Source organism: Gavia stellata, chromosome 7 (genome assembly GCF_030936135.1).
Source record: "Gavia stellata isolate bGavSte3 chromosome 7, bGavSte3.hap2, whole genome shotgun sequence".
NCBI lineage: Eukaryota > Metazoa > Chordata > Aves > Gaviiformes > Gaviidae > Gavia > Gavia stellata.
Window position 1 is genome coordinate 48,949,466 of NC_082600.1, and position 18,515 is coordinate 48,967,980.

The window sequence follows — 18,515 nt, forward strand, 5'->3', positions numbered from 1 at the left end:
TCATAGGAGGTATTAAACATCTGCCATCTTCCAGCCAGTTCCAAATATGCTTTAGTGTTTCAGGAGTACAGATATAGCCAAACTACGGCTGTTTTTTTTCCAGAAGTGACAGGTCACAAGGAAGCTTTCCAGTGACAGCTCTTCTCTTCTGGATCGGTTCGTTCCGTTTTCTTTAGCTGGCTGCAAAGAGACTCCGAAAGCAGAATATATGGAACTTGAAATTACCCAGCAATTATTTACTGGCTAACATACAAGAGATGGCTAGGATTTAGCAATGTTAGGCTAAGCCTTAGTGTACTTACCTCCTCTGACGCAGCACCTGAAGAGTCTTTGCTGGCCAGGGAACCCCAAGCCAAGTGGGAAAGGACTGGCCTCTGCAGCTTCGGTGAATTAGCTTCTGTGTTGCTGAGATGTAATTTTCCACCAGCTCATCAGCCCAGGTGATGTTGATAACTTGATGTGATGACCCAAGAACCCAACCCCAGCCAGGCTCCCAGGTTTTGTCCCATAGATATTTCTACCTTCCCATGGGGAAGTCTTTCCTTTAATTCCTTGATTCGCTAACGATTTCATCTCAACAGTCTAATTTCTTACCCCTCTACAAACTTCCTCACAGCTCTTCCTCAGCAGTTTGAATCGAGGTTATGGATCTGGGCAGCGTCAGAGCTGTGCATTTGGTCCTTGGTTGACAGGCAGCGGGAAGAGGGCAGAGCGAAGGATAGAACATGTATTACAGACAGAGAGGTTTACACCAGGAGTAACCTGGCTTTTTTTCCTTCCCTGTACATGAAAGCTAAGTGAAGGTCTCAGTCTCCCGGTGGTGATGTAAGTGAATAGAGGAAAAAAATGTTGGTCTTACTAAGTGTTCCTAGGTAGGAGTCTGTGGTTGAAGAGCTTTAGGAAAAAGAAAAATATATTATACGTGGTATAAGAGAAAGGATGTTACCTGTTGTTCACCCCTAGGAGATACACTTCCTCTGGTCTCTTCATTCCGCAGGGGCTCTCAGGCGATCCTTTCCTCAGTGTATTTTTCTGTTCGCATCTCTCAGCAAAAAGCCATGGGGTCATTAGTGCCTCTCAAGAGACATCCAAGCCCACAACTGAGAAAAGTGGTTTGGACATAAGTAGTATGAAGAGATTTTGTCTAACTGAACTCTTCCTCGTAGGTTACTGCAAGGAAGTTCTGCATTCATAACTTCCAATATGTGACATCTGGAGGTATAGTTAATCTGAGCAATGACAAAATTTCCAGTAGTGTTTAATACCTAAGCTAACACCTGACTTAAAACAGGAAAGCAGAGTAATAGTTGCTCTCCCTGAAGCCTGCAGTCCTTTCTACCATTTCTACATTTCTACTACTCTCTTACCCTGCTCCCAGGGTACCAGTTTACTGTATTAATGAGGTTGAACTATGAAACCTTAATGATTCTGTGATTCTGTCATTGGAAGAGGCTGCCCAGGGAGGTGGCGGAGTCACCATCACAGGAGGCGTTCAAAAACCGTGTAGATGTGGCACTGCGGGACGTGGTTTAGTGGGCATGGGGGTGTTGGGTTGATGGTTGGACTTGGTCTTTTCCAACCTTAATGATTCTGTGATTCTGTGATTTCTGTGAAATGTTTGTCACATCATTGGTAGACATTTTGAATGAAGTTCTTGTAAAAAGCATAAAGCCACATGAAGTTTAGCAAGTATTTAAGCCTTCAGTTTTATCAGGCCTTTCATCAGGAGCAAATTGAGATCTTTTCAGGTGAATTTAAGACTTTGCTAGAAGCAACCGGGGCTTAGAATGCATACACTTAGTAGTTGGTGATAGATTACATGTATAGAAAAATCTTTAGTCCATTCCATTTTCCTTTCCCTGCTATATTTATGTTCTAACTTTTCCTCTGTCTTCCCTTCTTGCGTGATAGACATGTTGCAGTAGTCAGACAACACTGCAGGACTACTTGTGTCTTTTACTTCAAGTCCCCTTTACAACATTCCTGCTGCAGAAATGGATCCTAAAGTGAACATAAATATTATTTGCCTGAAACTAACTTAGTTAATAGGGTTTTTTCAGTTCCTAGCCAGATCAAATATGAGCTTTAGTTAATCTTCAGGGAACTTTTTAAAACAGCAAAGTAGTTGTTACTGTTTATCCAATTTCCAGTCATACTTGCTTATTTTACTGTTGACTTTTGGTTGTGTGACTTCTGCGTCTTTTCTTTTCGGACTTCTCTAGTCTTCCAGACACCTCTATAATAAAAAGTATTTATTTTAATTTCTCTCAAGGATTTAATTTCTATATGAATCTTTTTACCTTTGTTCTCTAATACTGGATATAGGATCACTGAATGGAAATTTTCATTCTAACATGGCATATCCTTTCTTTGAGACAAATATAGCAATTAAGCAATTGTCTTAATATTCAGAGCTTTATTAACACTATGCATTTTGACTTTTGTTTATGAAATATTTTGAAAATGAAGACGAAAACAAATCATAAAAGAATAAGTGGTCTTGAAAAGCATACTGAGCAGTTAGAGGAACTAACTCATCATCAAATCACCCTAGGAGCAAACACAGAGAAGTGACACTTCCCCTGGCCTGGGCTGATGCTTAAGGACCAATCTAGCTGGTAATAGTACACATATCCCAGAACTTTACTTGAAGCACTCAGAAAAGCATAGAGAACCAGCCGAAGGACATTGCCGAGAGATTTAAACACTGAACACCAATTCAGACTTTTTTATTGCGGATCTAGGGGGAACTGTAGGTGTACAATTTTGCATTAGTCAGTGCCTTTCCCACTTGAATTAAAAGAAGTCCTGACAGTGGTCCCCATTTAATTATTACATCGTTCATTTGGAAGATATAAATGCACAATTCTAGTCAAAGCATCCCGCGATCTTTGCCAAGCTCCGTGCTTGTTTTCTCACTGGTTTCATTACATGACACTGGTATTCCTATGCACCAGCAACAGCTTCTCTTGCAGCCTACCTCCAGAGGCAGCGCGTTAAGCTGCACATCACACTTAAAAGCGTAACAACCTCCGAAGCAGGTCTCACCTGAAAGCCAAGGGCTCAGTCTCCTGGTGAGCCGAAAAGGAAGTTCAGCGTTGTTATGAGTAGGAAGCAACAGAAAGGCGTGCGGCGAGACTCAGATCGCACGCTGCTTCTGTGCGCGGAGATCTCCACTGGAGAGCAAGTCCTGCATGTGAGGCGTGGAGGTTTAACTTCGTCTATGTCGTGTTGCGCTGGCATTGTATACGCTTAATTTTACTTGAGTCTCTGAATGTAATTGAATTGCTCCTGCTGTGCTCTGTTGAAGATGGTAATGGGAAGAGATGACAAGCCTGGAGGGAATATCTATTCCAAATGACCCAAAGCGCATGACTGGCACTGGGCGCAATGAGTTATTCTCTCAGGAGTTACTTGGGCAGTCACAGCTCTTCATCTGCCAGCTTCTGCCTAACACTCTGACATGGGCTACTGACAAAGAAGAAACTTCCATGCAGGGTGCCTGAAATTGTATTTCAGTGGTCTTGACACAGAAAAGCAATCCTTCCCCAGAGTCAGCTGAAGAACTTCCACCTAAATAAGGAGAAATAAGAACAGATTTCTAAAACTTCATATTTTAAATGCATTGTTACAAAGGATTTGACATGCCATATGATTTTCCTTAATTCATGTTCTGTTCTGTTTTCTCCAATAATTTAATTATGCTGCTTGTTTGGTTTGCAATCTTGAGTGTTATTTTAAGAAAAAAGCCAATCATCACTCTCCTGAGTGTCTTCTTGTGCCTCTGTGCCAACTCTTACAATTTTCTTCCTTGATTTTGTGACATATAACATCCAAAAAAAATCTGATCCTGGCTTATTCTTATTCATTTTCCCAGGTGATTCCCAGGTCACTTTGTTAAAGCATTACTGCTACAGAGTTTTTAATTTTCCATCACCACTTTATGCTTTTGGTTTCCAACTGAACACTTGTTTTACCTCTGTCACTAATTCAAAACATTCTGGTTTTTTCTTTGCTTCATTCTTACCCAGCAGTCACTGGTTTCATGAAGTTTAATTAATAAATCACTCTGTTGCGTTATGCATTACCTTTCTTATGCTGTTGATACGAATGGTCACAGTAGATGTTATAAGGTCAGTAAAGCTGATGTTGGTTAGCATTTGTTAAATTACTCATGGCAGAAATATTTGTTCCGTACGCAATCTCCCAGGCTTTGAAAGCTGTGGGGTTTGCTCTTTGATGCTTGTATTTCTGTAGATAGCGTCATAAGCTGTAACACCATCCTGTTTATAAACCTTTTTCCTAGCGCTAACAGAAATATTTTTGTCATTTCTTACCCTCATCTGTACCTACCTCCTTTCTTCAGCGTTCAGGTCTGGGAGAGCTTTGTTGAGTCATTTGGTACTTCCTCATAATTCCATCTTCCTGAATATTAAATAGCCGCTGAGACTTCAGTTGCAGTCTTACCTTTAATGCCTTTTATAGAAGACCTTTCAGTGTGTCACTACTGCAATATTTGAGCTAGAAGACGTTTCTGAGGGAGAGGAATGTGTTAGGCTTCAAGGGCCCTTGGCTTTGTGCATCAGTGTGTCTGTGAGGAATGTTATGTGTCATTTCCACCGCTTTCTTTGCAGAGCTGGAAACTTTTAGGTGACTGGCTGATTTGTCCTATATGTTTCTTTATGAGAAAAAGGGACTTGCTACAGATATCCTCGGGTTTTTGATGGCCAAGTTGACACTAGTCTATAGGCTAAACTGTATGTTATATCCAGCAGAACAAGAATTTTTTTAAGTCATTTCCCTTTGTAAGATGAAAAGCATGAACCTTGAAAGTGTTTGTGGTGTGAATATACTAGTTTATCAGCTATAGAATTGATGCGTAAGATATAGGTGTGTGTTACTGTAGAAGTGTACATATTTCTGTACAAAGACTGAGAAACAGTGAGCCCTACTACATAAAAATGCACGCTATCCTCAAGTTTCCCTTCATCTACAAATCTTTGCTAATGGTTCAAGTGAAGGTCTGAGACCTGCATGTGAGGGGCTCACAGTACGTATGAGCTGCACATTTGCTGTATCACACCGAGGAGAAGGCGGATACAGAGCTTGACAAGAAATTCTGAGTCACCATTACAGTCCTTGGAAACTGCCGGCAAGAGTGGAACTGCTGATTACAAATAGCAGTAGTTCCTTCTTACAACTAATTACAATTTTTTCCAGTTATTCTTGTTCAAAGGCTTTTTTTTCAGAACATCAGTTCCTTAATGGTTAGAACCCTTTCTTTAATATCTTCCCTAAATTTATTCGTAGTCTATTTATACTCATGTATTCTTTTGCCAAAATCATCCTTAAACTTTAATAGCTCTTTGCCTTTCCCTGGTGTTTATTGACTTGATGAACTGGTAGAGAACAATAAACACCCCTCTCCTCTTTCCAGACTAGACAGGCCAAACATGTTTAGTATCCTAAGCCGGACTCTCCCATTACCTCTTTATCTCTGTGGTGTTTTTTGCAGGTGTCCTTTTCCAAATTGATCTTTCTGAAATGACGTATCAGGTTGAATATCAACAAATAGGAATTCCAGAGGCTCTCACTTGCAGCACACGTGGGTATTTTTTTAAAATAAGGGACGAAAGCTGCCATCTTCAGTGGTAATGTTGCAGGATTAAAATAAATCAATCTTCTAATGTTTTGAGACATGGGGATCAGAGTCTTAAAAGGTAGGAGAGAAGTTAGAAGATGGTTTCTGCTCATTCGCTTAAATCTCGATCATGTCTGTTTACTTATTTTTAAGAATAGACTTTTGGCAAAGCTTTTGAGGCATAACTGAGTCTCTTGGTTACACGGTTTTGCACTACAATCGTGCAGCTTTTTTCTACATTTAATTTTCTAACTCAATAAAAGATAGCACCATGTTTGTTAAAAAAGCAAGCTCCTAAAATGCATATATTGCACTGCATCTGAAATACAATTTTAAAACAACCAACCCATCTTTTCTAGCTGGAAAATAGAGACTCCAACAATTGCTATATAGGAGGAAAATGAAGACTTTAACAATTGTTACACAGGCCTTTCTGGGTTCCCCCTGACTGTTGATGCTGAAGGCACTCAAGTGTTCAAAACCCCTGATTACAATATTCATCCTTAAATTTTTTAGTTCAGGTTTTGTACAAATGTTGGTAGGTCCTTCCAGGACAATGCTCTATCAGTAGCGGGGATCAACATACAGGGATCCGAATGCAAACACGATACACTATATTGGTGTGAAATCAGGCAGGATTCATATTCAGGAATAAGACAGAGAATTCAAAGCCCCAACAGCCTTGTTTTTGACAAGGCTGCACAGTTATAGTTAGTTCTGACAATTTCTGCCCAGTTATATATAATACAGTGAAGAATCTACCTTGCAAAGCCAAAACACAGCTCCAGTGTAGCGGCAGAAGGGACAATTTGATAATTTTCACAACATAGAGAAAGATTTAAAGCTCTTCAGTCAGTTTGCATAAAAGCTTTGTCTTACTATGATCTATTTGAGCAATAACATTATTCTATGAACTTCTATTTCTTTTTCTAGCTATAGACATAGAAGTTACTCGGTTTGTACATATAAAAACCTACCGAAAAAAGAGTTCTGAGCACAAGAAATGCCAAAGCTTTTCTTTTCCAGAGCTTGAGACACAAATGCAAAAAAGAGCACATAACTATTCGAGACTGACAAATCTGAAGGAGACAATATAAATGGAAAAAAAAGGCTTTTTATAACTTTTTTTCTTTTGAACTTTCATTTTCATTTTTTTCTATTATTCTATTATCAAGTAATGAATGTGCATTGCAGAAATGGAATCTATTTTTCAGCAATGCATTTATAGAGTTACATCATTGACACTTCCTATTCAGCTTTGAAAGTGGAGGTTATCTGAAGACATTTCTCTTGAATAGAAGCTTTTCTAGTTTGGGAGGGTGGGAAATCAAGTTGTTTCATCTTTTTCACAGAAACAAATCAGTGAAAGCAAATTTTTTAATCAGAACCAGATGATTTTCCACCCTTCTCAGTGGCATCCCTAGTTTTTATCTGTTTCTCTCTCAAAAAAAAAAGATACACAGTCATGTTGAAACTCTTGTTACAAATTTGATTCCTAACCCCGTTTGGCTATTACCAAAATCTGAACATATGGGCTGTCATATCAATAGACTCCATCCTCCAGAAATAAATATGTACAGCTGTATACTTACTAACTTTGCCTTTCTCTTTCTACGAGGCAGGAGCCAGATGAGTCGTGAAGGCTCTGGGGAAACTTCTCTTAGAACTAAAGACAGGGATATGCCCTTAAAGCACTTAGAAGTAGTATTAATTACTTCAGGGCTTTTTAGAAGCCGAGTGTGTCAAATACACCCACCAGAGATCTCACAATGACAAAATCAATACCGTTCATGAAAAGTCTCCCTTTATTTTCATTTTACGCGTGGAATGACTAAGACCCTCAGGCAGATAAATACCGAGCAGTACAGTTCATTTGCCATAACTGAAAGTATTGACCCTGAAAAGATGAAGGAAAAACAGGGAATTTTCAAAGTCTTGCTGCTACTTACCAAAGCTGTGAGAACAAGAGAAAATGTGGTGAATCATGATGAGCTGTCTCTTCAATACAGATATTCTTAGATTGTAGATAGTGTATATTCTCTATGGTGTACATGTATGTATATATGTGTGCAATTAGTATTTTCAGTAAGTTACAGCAACATGGAAAATGAATAACAACACTTCAAATAAACTTTAAGCATCGAGGACAACCTAGAGGAAAAAAAGAAAAGAAGTATGTGGAAGATCCCTGTTGGTAATATTATCAGGAAATGATACATCACATTAGCACGAGCAATGAAATCAAATACTACTAAAATAATAAAGCAATTCAACATGTTGAGACAGGCAGCAGCAGAAGCTTAAACTATGTGGAAGAAAAACTTATTGAAATAAAATAATATTCAAAAATCTAAGCTAACTGAGCTACCCCATATTGAGCGGTAAAGGACTGGCCCAAACCCAGCTTCAGTTTCCACCTTTCCAAGAGAGTCAAGCTAAGTGAGTGCTATCAGACAGGAGGTCTTTTAAGCCTTCCCTTGATGCTGCTTCCTCTTTTCTGCTCCCTGGAGGCAGGAACAGCAGCCAGGTGAGCTGCCTGGGTACCGCTCACTGCTCTCCCATCAATACCTCATCTCCTCCCGGGAAAGGAAAGTGAGCTAGATGGAGCGTCACACAGGTCTGGACCTCATTTACGCACTGCCGGGGGGGCCCACCCTGAACTGTATGCAGAAACTACATGCAAGAAAAGCTGCAAAAAATGCTGTGTTCTAGCAGAAAGTACCAAAATCCCATGGAAGGAAAATGAAAACTTGCAGAGCTAGAAGGAACAAAAATGCATTCATCTCGAAAGTCTGAGGACCAACTTGTTACAAGAATAGTTTTGACGTTTTGTGATACTGAATGTAATTTCCTTGTCTGAATGCCAATCTAATTATCTCTTTTTTCAACTTCAAATGTAACCAGGTATATTCTTAAGGTAATAACGAGGGAATCTGGTAAAATCCCCCATCAAATTTTTGAGCTTTGTGTGACATCCTGAAAGAAAATGCTTTCCAGAGGTTGTAATAGCCTCTCATAATAATATATAGATAAAACATTTATATCTACAACTTAAAGATAAAAGCCATACAAATATTATAATTTTGTTTAAATCAGTGTAAAGAAAAGATCAAAGAGTATATACACGTTCTCTCCCTGAAGTCCAACATCTGGGGCCAGGCTGAATGTAGACACGTATTCAGCTGTCACTAAGGACTGGTTGTTACTAACATTTGTTTCTGTGAAAATTCTTAGATGATAATTACTACTTTTACTATCTTCTGCATAAGTAAGATACATTTTTATGACCCATCTCTGTATCATATGCAGGTAATCGTAGAGGAAAGGCATGTTTAAAGGAAAAAATTATCTGGAATTTTAAGAGAATTTTTATGAACAGTCCCATTACCAAACGCATCTTTACTGTCAGCAGGACCTAAGATTATCACATCAATTTCATCCTAAGGCAAGTAATCCAGAGAAAGATAGGAATGGATTTGACAGTGAAGAATAAAAGCTTGCATATGAAACCGAGCAATGATGAAATTGTTTAATAGTCGTGCCCAACAAATCCATAATTTTTCATGTTCTGGGAGATTTAACCCATAGATTCACCTCCGTTTCACCCAGTGGAATTCACTGTATTTTCATTACGGCTTAGAATCAGGATTTATTACAGAAAGTACAATGCAGAGAAGAAGAGGTGCAAACCTGTGGAGCGGCAGCAAGCTGGCTGTCAGAAACCTGACCCACAAGAAGAACCGAGAGCTTCTCTCAGGAGGACATCATTATTTGGAGAAAGGCCCATACAGAGCTCAGAAATGAAATCGTTGTCGTGACCCAGATGGAAATTGGTAGCCTAGATCTCTGAGAAGGCAGTACCAGGCTGCTCAGATGTTTTAGTGCTTACCTCAGCGTACCAGCCCCTGTACCAGCCGACATTTTTGGAATCTAAACAATATACCGTTCTGGCCCCTAGACGGTAATGAGTAAAAAGAAAGAAAATCCACACCAGCTGTCCAGTTGCTTCCATACACAGCTCACGGGGAGAATGTGCAAATCTGATGTGGCTTGTGAGGAGGGAAGATGCAATCTGGCTCTCAGATTTGGATGGTTCTGCTCTCTTCAACCAGATACCAAAAGCTTTTGAGTATAGTGGGTGTTTTTTCCATGTTTGCCCAATCTGTTACTGGAAGGAAACTCCAGTTCTGTGACAAAAGGGATATATGGCCATATGCACAACCAGGAAGATGGAATATTTTTCTCAGACAGAAAGGATATGAAATCAAAATGGGCAGTTTAGCGGGGACTTAACAAGGAAAATGTTTGAGAGCTTACGTATTATCGCAGCTAATGATCTCTTATGGTCTTTGATATGGCAAGATGGGGATACGGCCTTTGGGGAGGAAACGACAAATGTTTGAATTACAAACCCCAGCCTAAGAAGAGTATAAATACACCGTTCCATATTCTTTCATTACTAGATGATATGCCTGGTTAAGTAACCTGGCATAATTTATGAGACCACTGAGGAACTTAATAATTTGAGTTGGTTAAGACTAAAGCGTAACTATTCCCTACAGTCTGCCTCTACTTCATCCTACCAACTCTTAACTTTATGTCTTACTTTACGGAAACTAACCCTACAGGAACCTGTGCGTGCAAAACCAGACAAAAAACTGTTAAATGTTATATGGCATATCAAATGGAAATTTAGATAGACTTTCTAGGGAGGTTAAAATTTTAGTCAGATATACATGTGGCAGTTTCAGAGTATATGCACCGATAAAACAAAAAGCTTCTGGGTTATACCAGCTGCTGTAAGAATGAAAGAAAACAAGACTGTTAGAAAGACTGCACACGATACTACCAAAATTAAATATCCATGAACAGTATTAAGAAAAAATCTTTCTATCTGTACTTAAGATTTCTTATATTTAGACAACAGCTAAGCCAGTATGGTAAAGATCTCAATATATTCTTTCTTTACTTTTCCCACTTTCAATATGAGTATCTTCACATTTTTTTGAAAATGAAATGACTCTGCTGTACTGTACACACGCAAAAACATTCAATCTCTTAATCCTTGTAGCTAGTTTATCATGGTCTAACCCACTGCTGAACGCTATAATTTGACAGTCTTTCAAGACATTTATATCACGATACAAAAGTGGTATTTTTGGTGAGCAAAAGGGGAACATGTTCCTGCCCGTGGGGGCTGTATCCCTTGGATGTGCAGATTATTCCTGAACGAACGTATCACACACCTTACAATGAGTGGGCCAAAAACTTATTCATAGAAACACCAAGGGAGTAACACCAGTAGAAACATGAAATAGGGATTTATTAATGTTAATAACTAGTCAAGAATAAACTTAGAGATTTTTAATTCCCAGAAGAAAGTCCATCTTGATCCAGCAGTCAACAGTTTTGACAAGTGTTCAATAGAAATCAACGTATTCAAAAATCCCTGAAGGTCATCAACAGCAACCTTTATCCATATTGGGGGGGGTTAAATGCTCCTTCAGGTTTTAGCTGCACAGATGCCTTGTACATGGACACATTTTCCCACATCATCGATCACATAGAGTCCGGTGACAAAAGTAATTTCATAAAACGCATACCCAGGGAACGGAGAGAATATTATCACATGTGCCTGAATACAGAAGTGGTGACATGGGGTTTGGTGACATTTTTACAAAAATTATAAAAATCTCCAGATGAAATTGAGGGAGGCGAGGAGAGGTGCTTGCTATTTTCAACAATGTCTTTGTCCACTTAATGGAGCAGACTCAATTATTACTGGTGAATATTTGACTTCTGTTTATCAAAAGGGTAAGATCAAGAAACCTTGGTTAGGTCTATGATGGCTTGAAAAGGTCTGAATCAACTCTATTCAACCACTCTGATAAAACGTGCTGTGATAAGATTGCAGAGCATTCCTGTGTCCCAATTGCTCAAGCGGGTCGCTCTGTCACTGGCTGTCACTCTGGTGTCAAAACCATTGTGCGTGATCTATCTCTGCAGTGATAATGGGTCAGATATTAACTTGGGTTTCTAGTTTTAATCAACAAAAAAATATCTGAACGCAGTTGATGAGGTGAGTGGTTGAAACAAGCAGCACATTTCTAATGATACATAAGTCATCCATAGCAGCAACTGCTGTCTCTTGCTTGGGTTGGACATCCAAGTGGCAAGGGTGTTTCCAGCACCAGCTCTCTAACTCCTTCTAGCACCGTATAAAGGCTATGATAATGGCTAACAGTGAGGGTTTCTGTTGATATTTGCCAAGAAAAGCAAAGCTGTTAGCAAATCCCAGTTTAATCGTTCCCAGATGTGGTGCCAGGAAAGGTTTATCCTTGCCGATCTGGCAGTTCAGTAGGATACATGGGCCCGGCCACCACAGCACCTTATCGTGGTCCAGGTCCACATCTTCTATGACTTCATTGTCTCTAGTAAACCTGCAGTTTGATTGTGGTTGATGGCATCTTCCACATACAATAAAAAGAAAATGGTTAAAATGAATGCAAATATCACACCAATGTTATTTTTCCACTCTTAAGCAGAAAAAATCTCACTGTCAAAAAGGCCTAAGCAAACCCAACTTTTGCTCCCAGAAATTAAGATATCCACTAAATCACCTGTATTTGCTAGTTTGTTTTTTATCTTCACGGTGTCCCCCAAGACTATCATTAAGGAGCAAACTATAAATTATGTAGCAAAAGTAATAGTATAATTTCTACTGAAGGTAGGGCTCCTGTCAAATGAGACATGCATAGTCATAATTGTCACATCCCTCAATCGTTTTTAATACGTGCCGTGTCCCACATATATTTGAAGAAGTGGTCTTTGTTTACACTTTGAGAGGATTGAGGTTTTTTGTTTCCTAGCATTTTAAAATTCTCATCTAGCTGGAGGCCTTCATTCTACCTGTAATACATGGTCTTATTCAGGAAAGCACTTTAAGGATTTCCTGAATTGGAGCCAGAAGACTTATAACACTTTGAATGATTTCACTGACTTAGAACTTTTCAATGTACTTGGTTCACTTCTAAGTGTTTTTTAGGTTCGAGTTCTAAGTATTTTCTTGGCTTACCGTTTGCTGCAATGATAATGTAGAAATATTCCATAAAATTATGGAAAGGAAACTTAATAAAAACAAATTCAATATATAACACTTCTCCTAAGAGCTTGGATATGGCTTTTATTTTGGATTTTTCAAGACAACCACTATAGACCAGAAATATGGGTCAGTGTATCCAAAACATCCCATGTATTTCTGCATTCCCAGACACTTCTCTCAGATTCATTCCCGGGTATCTTAGGTCAAAATATTCAGGTAATACCTAGAAAATTACATAAACTAAAGTTTGTCTTGGGACTGGAGAGTTTTGTGTTTACTCCTCTGCTCTGGAACAAAAGCCTCTGGATGACCTTCAGTTCTCCTTTGCAAAATGACTGTTATCGTATTTCTTCACCTCAGGTAGTTTTTGATGATCAGTGTGTTGAAGATATAAGCTCCTTAACTAAAAGAAGCTGGCATGCAATAACAATATTGTTATTGAATAAATATGTAGCAACCGATCAAGACCAAGGCTTCTTTGTTTTAGGCAGTGTAATACTCAGTATGTGACAGCCGTTGACCCCAAAATGTACAATAGTATTTGTATTTCAGTGGCAATTTAAAAGTTGACAGAAGTGAAGACCCTAGAAATTCTCCTCAGAAAATCTTGTTATACATCTGAGAAAGAATAACAATTTGGCTTTTGCTAAAGAAACTAACAATGAACCTTATTTTCCTGAATCAAGATTTTCCATCGTCTTCAGAAATGTTGTGTTAGAAACCTCAAATTGAGCACCATAACTCTGAAGAAGATGATTTTATTTAAAAGGACATTGGGGGTTTTGAAGAATCATTTTATGCTGAGTCAAAACAAATTTTGAACAATTTAAAGTATAAGCTAAGGAATTTAGTAATTTATGTTAATAGGAAATTTCTTTTTTATTTTAACATTTTAAAATGTTGCTCAAATTTATTGTGTAGTATGCTGTAATTAGGAACCTGAAAGAAAGTCTTTTCAGTGGGAAAACAATAAACTTTTAATTCTTTTTCTAAGTAAGATGGTTTCAGTACTGTCAAACATTTCTTTTTTCCTCCTCAGAAAGCAAAGTTGTAGTAGGAACATGACTATATTCAAAGACAGATTTCCATCTTTCTGTTTTACCTTTTTATCAATAGGTCCATCCTCAATTTCCTTACAACATGATGAGAATTTGAGAAGTTATATTAGTTTTGAAATTCTCACTGATAAATGCATATATACAGAAAACTTGTTCTTTGATAACTGCACAGAGGGTACATGGGGTTTTTACCCCAGATTGCTGTATTTCACAGTGTGGTATCTTAAATTATTCTCTATCAGTCTGAAATGTCGTATGTTCATAACAGAAAAAGAATATTTCATATTAATACGATAGTATATCTTGTACATCTTGCACATCTTTGCATTTAAGCAAGTCTACTTGTGTCACGCGATTCAGCTGCTTATGTAGCTACATTTTTATAGAACAGCAATGACACCGAAGGTTGTGAATCCCAGACCAGAAGTAGTCAGGGCCCCGGCATGGCTAGAGGTGCCGTGATTGTGCCCTGATTTTAGGTAAAGTGGAATTTCTGACTTAGACAGTAGACATTGTAGACAATTTAATGAAGAAAAAGAGCAGTACAAATTAGACCTCTTAACCTTGCTTCTTGTCTGTCAAAAAGTAAATGTATCTGTTCCAAGTGCAATAACATCTTCCCAGCTTGCTATTTATTTGTTCGCAATTGAGGAAAGTTATACAGACAACTGATTTCCCTCTGTCATTCCAAATTAGTCATTTTTTTTCTCTTCCCAACCCCTTCTTTTTAAGTCTTTTAATTAATACTATTTCAAGGATGTTTTTCTGAAGTCCTGTGATAAACACTCTAGAAGTTCCACATAGTCACAACAACCCCATGCAACGCTACAGGCTTGAGGACGAGTGGCTGGAAAGCTGCCTGGTGGGAAAGGACCTGGGGATGTTGGTCGACAGCCGGCTGAAGATGAGCCAGCAGTGTGCCCAGGTGGCCAAGAAGGCCAACGGCATCCTGGCCTGTATCAGAAATGGTGTGGCCAGCAGGAGTGGGGAGGTGATCGTGCCCCTGTACTCGGCGCTGGTGAGGCCGCACCTCGAATGCTGTGTTCAGTTTTGGGCCCCTCACTGCAAGAAGGCCATTGAGGTGCTGGAGCGTGTCCAGAGAAGGGCGACGGAGCTGGTGAGGGGTCTGGAGCACAAGTCTGATGAGGAGCGGCTGAGGGAGCTGGGGGTGTTCAGTCTGGAGAAGAGGAGGCTGAGGGGAGACCTCATCGCTCTCTGCAACTGCCTGAAAGGGGGTTGTGGGGAGGTGGGTGTTGGTCTCTTCTCCCCAGTGACAAGTGACAGAACAAGAGGAAATGGCCTCAAGTTGCACCAGGGGAGGTTCAGGCTGGATATTAGGAAAAATGTCTTTCCTGAGAGAGTGGTGAGACACTGGAATAAGCTGCCCAGGGAGGTGGTGGAGTCACCATCCCAGGAGGTGTTCAAGGAATGTGTGGACGTGGCACTGCGGGACATGGTTTAATGGTGGTGGTTGGTGGTTGGTGGTTGGACTTGATGATCTTACAGGTCTTTTCCAACCTTAATGATTCTGTGATAAAAAACAGTGTAATTTGGAAATAGCATGGAAATGACATTTATAGACAGAAAACAGACAGTGTTAGAAAAGATGCATTAACATCACAGATAATTTCATATAGGTCAGCAGGTTTCTTATCCAGAAGTTTCAATTAACCGGTATTTTTGCTGTATATCATCATGTTTGAATGCTTTCTATGGATCCTGACTAACCTAGCATGCTTCCTAGGCATTTTTTTAGATTTTTTAGAGATTAATTAACAACTACTGAGATTTCTGTTCTCCTTTTTGCCTTGGAATTCAAACTATAAATTGCACAGTTTGTTTTCATGTCAAAACTTATTTTGAAGGGAGTACAATTTAACCAGAGACCTCCTTATCCTCTCCATTTCTGTTAAATTTGTCTGAGATTCACATAAGTCTATCACACACTGAAGCTGTAGCACCAGACGAAATTAAAAGTGTTTTTCTTTGCTCTGACCACTACCTCGCATAATCACCCTTCACTGTAACACTTCCTTTGCAGTAGTTAAATACATATTTGTTTATTCCATTCTGTAACACAGAAAATGAATGCTTGCAAACAAATACAGATTATGACTGACATGAATTGTTAGTTCCAGAAAAATTATTTACGAAAAGTTCCTATCATTCCTAAGAAGTATCAGCAGTGTACAAACCAACTTCTTCTGCAGACAAAAAGAATAATTAAAAGGAGATAGTACGTATAAGCCCCTGCTATTTCAACAGCTTTTGATGATAATTTCATCATTATTTGCATTTACTGAATTTTACAATAGACTGTTACTATATTTCATCGTGAATTTTTCTAGTGAGTTGCCGGGATGTATGGAAGTTGGGCAAAGCCTGGCAAAGAGTCTGGATGGTGCCAGTCCTATCAAGGGGAAAAACAAAGACTTACTGTGTGAAAAAGTGCCCGTTTCCCAGAAATAGGCTGGGAGAAATAATCAGAGAATCAGTCTGCAAGCTCCTAGGAGATAACAAGGAGATTAGCACCAGCTACCATGGATCTAGCAAGAAGAAATCATGCCAAGGCAATCAAACTCCCTGCGGCGAGGGAGGCTCAGACCTTGCGGGCAGGGAAAAGCAGCCGGTGCCATGTGTCCTCAGCAAGGTTTTTGACACTTTCTTACATAGCATTCCTAGAAGCGAGCGAAGGAAACGGCTGAGGTGAAAATTTATTGGGAAAACTAAGCGCGGGTTGGCAGTGCGTGCTAATAGTACAAGATAAGCAGTGTATAATTCAATAAGATATGTGCTAGGTATCTTTACGGGGGAAGGCCCGTGATTCTGTTTCCCCATCTGAATTGACCTTATGACCATCCCGGCACAGCATCGTTCAGATAATGTTTCTCCAGGGGTTATATGGCATACATTTTAAAGAAGACTGGGCTGCTTGGTTGTGATCAGGTAGTACTGTGGTGTCTGATTGCTCGTTCACTGCATGTAACTGTCTCGGTGATCACCTACTTTATTTAGTAAATTGGAGACCGCTGCTCACGGGTCTTAAAACTGAGCCATAATCCAGAAAAAAGTTTGACGTCAAAGCTTTGAATCTCTTAGGATGAAATAAAACACTTCAAAAGAAAAACGCACTGGATTATGGAATTTTAAATTTCAGGTTTTTTCCGTTCTCAACAATATATGTATAATATCTATAAAAACGCACAGCTATGAGAGCGTGGGCATGTAAACACTCTGAAGGCACCCAAGCTGGCTTTCTGCAGGCTAGGCTAGAATAACGCTGGGCTGCCCTGTTGCGCAGGAGCACCCCAAAAACTCTGTGCACCCATACAGGCACTGTGTGATCTTACCGTGCGGTGGCTGCATCTGGGGGTGCCAGCTCCAAAATGCCCAAATCGCAGGGAGCAAATTTCACGACTGTTTGTTATCACGTGCTGTTCGTAGATAGAAACCACAATCGTTGTCCAATTTGTCATCAAATTTGGCTGTAGGTCGTTGAATTCCAGGGCAGGCAGAGCGACGGAATGGTGTGGAACACTGCAAAATGTATTCCTTCCTTCGCACGTACTTTATATGAGCACTCAGCTGGGCAAAGTTCAGTCACTCAGGCCTTCAGCAGCAAAAAAACATAAACTTTTCACCACCAAACCTTTCACCAAATAGAGATTATTTGCAGGTTGCTGATAATTACATTCATTACCAATATCGTAACACATGGAGGTCATTTCCTATCCCCTGTCCTATCCCCCACAGGGACTTTGGATCATGATTTTTAGCTTGCACAGGTAGTATCTCTAAAAAAAAAAAGCCAGGATAAACCTACAGATTGCAATTGTCTTTGGTAATGCTTTTGTTGTGTTTTGCTGCTTGGATGACAAGTTTAAAAGCCTTGGCTGCTGTGCTTTTTCCACAAAGCAGTAGTCACACTTCTTGAATTCTCAAGCCCTGGCAATACTAGCAGGTTACTGACTCTCTTTTCTCTTTTCATTGAGGCTCTGACATTACTTATTGGTACTGTTCCTTCAAAGTGCTTTTGGTATTAGCCTCAACAACAGCAACCAAAAAGCTACAGTAAAAATGGCTGGGGGAAAGGCTGGTAGGGGTGGGAGAGAGAAAGAGAGATTGCAATCTACTCAGTGTAATAATATTCTGCCTCCAGCTCTGAAAACAAAGGAATCCACTTATCAAAAAGGCAAAACTTCACCGTAGTGAAATTTTCACCCAAATAACTTGCATTTCCTGTAGCTTTTAATTTCTCGGTTTTGCAAATTCATACAGCAAAGTGAATATTATGTGGTGGGTGCAGGGGAGAAAACCTAGAGACTTTGAATTAGAGCTGTTGACAAATGTAAAAACCCGCAAATTCAGAGCACATACACACAGTGCGAAAGAAACCTGACGCTGGGAGATCCTAGTTTTACAATTGTTTAGCTGAAACCATTCTTTGTCCGTTAACTGGAATGTTGCATGTCCCAACAATATCTTTAATGTCAAGGCAGCCTGCCAAACTATCACAAGTGCTGGTTTGATTTCGAAGGAGAGAATATTTGGAATGAATCTTGGGACGGCTCTCCTCATTCCTTGATATTTCATCCTTTGTTCTGTCAGCTGAAATGTGCCGTCTTAGTCTTGTTGATTTTAGTTGCCTCTGTCTTAATATATTTGTCTCAAAGCAGGTCTCACCGTCGTGAGCTATAGACAAGAATAGAACATA